At 33.7% G+C, this 2421-nt stretch overlaps 1 pseudogene; it reads right to left on the reverse strand.

Moving 5' to 3' along the window:
- Positions 1–2321: 2321 nt before the first annotated feature.
- LOC114901186 lies at positions 2322–2421 on the reverse strand (annotated as a pseudogene).

The raw sequence follows: 2421 nt of genomic DNA on the forward strand, positions 1-2421 counted from the left end.
CTTCTGGCTTGTAGAGTTTCTGCTGAGAAATCAGCTGTTAACCTTATGGGAATTCCCTTGTATGTTATTTGTCATTTTTCCCTTGCTGCTTTCAATAATTTTTCTTTGTCTTTAATTTTTGCCAGTTTGATTACTATGTGTCTTGACGTGTTTCTCCTTGGGTTTATCCTGTATGGGACTCTCTGTGTTTCCTGGGCTTGGGTGGCTATTTCCTTTCTCACGTTAGGGAAGTTTTCGACTATAATCTCTTCAAATATTTTCTCTGGTCCTTTCTCTCTCTCTCTTCTCCTTCTGGGACCCCTATAATGCGAATGTTGTTGTGTTTAATGTTGTACCAGAGGTCTCTTATGCTGCCTTCGTTTCTTTTCATTCTTTTTTCTTTATTCTGTTCCACAGCATGAATTCCACCATTGTATCTTCCAGGTGACTTATCTCTTCTCCTGCCTCAGTTATTCTGCTATTGATTCCTTCTAGTGTAGTTTTCATTTCAGTTATTGTATTGTTCATCTCTGTTTGTTTGTTCTTTAATTCTTCAAGGTCTTTGTTAGACATTTCTTGCATCTTCTTGATCTTTGCCTCCAAAGGGATCTTATTTCCCTGACTAGGGATCGAACTGGCGTCCCCTGCATTGTAAGGCAGATTCTTTACCACTGGACCACCAGAGAAGTCCCTGTTTGTTTCTTCTTGATTCAGTCTTGTGAAGTTGTATGTTTCTAGAAATTTGTCCTTTTCTTCTAGGTTGACCAATTTGTGGGCTTATAACTGTTTGTAGTATTCTCTTATGATTTTTTTTGTAGTTATTTCTCCTCTTTCATTTCTTATTTTGTATATTTGGGTGCTTCTCTTTTCTTCTTGGTGAGCCTAGCTAAAAGTTTATCAATTTTATTAATCTTTTCAAAAAACAGCTCTTGGTTTCATTGATTTTTACTATTTTTAATCTCCATTTTATGTCTGATCTTTATTGTTCCTTCCTTCTGATGACTTTGGACTTTGTCTGTTCTTTGATTTTTTAATTTGTTTAGATGGTAGGTAGGTTGTTTATTTGAGATTTCTCTTGTTTCTTGAGGTAAACTGTATCTCTATAAACTTCCCCTTTAGAACTGCTTTTGGTACATCCCATAGATTTTGGAGTGTTGTGTTTCCATTTTCATTTGTTTAGAGGTATTTTATGATTTCCTTTTGGTTTCTTCATCAATCTCTTGGTTTTTTAGTAGCACGTTGTCTTGTCTCCATGTGTTTGTTTTTTTCCCATTTTCCTTTCTGTAATTGATTTCTAATTTCATACTGTTCTGGTTGGAAAAAATGCTTGATATAATTTCTATCCTCTTTAATTTGTTGAGACTTGTTTTGTGGCCTAGCATGTGACCTATCCTGGAGACCATTCCATGTGCACTTGAGATGAATGTGTATTGTACTGTTTTTGGATGGAATGTCCTGTATATATCTGTTAAGTCCAACTGGTCTAATGTGTTATTTGAGACCATTGTTTCCTTACTGACTTTCTGTCTGGATGATCTGTCCATTGATATAAGTGGATGTTAAAGTTCCCTACTATTATTGTAGTGTTGGCAATTTCTCCCTTTATGTCTGTTAATATTTGCTTTATATATTTATGTGCTCTTGTATTAGGTACATGTATGTTAACTAGTGTAATAATCTCTTCTTGTACTGATCCCTTTATCATTATGTAATGACCTTCTTTCTCTTTTGTTATAGACTTTGTTTTAAAGTTTATTTTGTCTGATATGAATACTGCTACCTCCACTTTCTTGTCATTTCCATTTGCATGAAATACCTTTTTTTCCCCATGTTCTTGCTTTCAGTCTGTGTGTCTTTAGCTCTGAAATGAATCTCTTGTAAGCAGAATATATACGGATCTTGTTTTTAATCCAATCAGCCACACTAAATCTTTTGATTGGAGAATTTAGTCTATTGACATATAAGGTGTTTATTGATAGGTACATACATATCGCCATTTTGTTACTTGTTTTCTGATTGTTTTGTACTTCTTTTAGTTTCTTCCCTTGTGTTTTGATGACTTTCCTTTTTATTTTATTTTTATTTATTTTTTAAATTTTTTATTGGAGTATAGTTGATTTACAACATTGTTGATGACTTTTAGTGGTATGCTTCTGTTCCTTTCTCTCTAGTTTTTGTGAATCTATTGTAGGTTTTTGATTTGTGGCTATGATGGTGTTCACATATGTTGACCTATAACTATATCTACTTGTTTTAAATGGTAGTCATTTAAGATCAAACACATTCTAAAAGATCTACATTTTTTTACTCCTTTCCCCCATATTTTGTGTTTTTGATCTCATATAAATATGGAACGCTTGATGAATTTGCATGTCTTCCTTTCACAGGGGCCATGCTAATCTCTGTATCATTCAAATTTTAGTATATGTGCTACCAAAGCAA

Source organism: Monodon monoceros, unplaced genomic scaffold (assembly GCF_005190385.1).
Source record: "Monodon monoceros isolate NGI ecotype Baffin Bay Population unplaced genomic scaffold, NGI_Narwhal_1 Super_Scaffold_19, whole genome shotgun sequence".
Lineage (NCBI taxonomy): Eukaryota > Metazoa > Chordata > Mammalia > Artiodactyla > Monodontidae > Monodon > Monodon monoceros.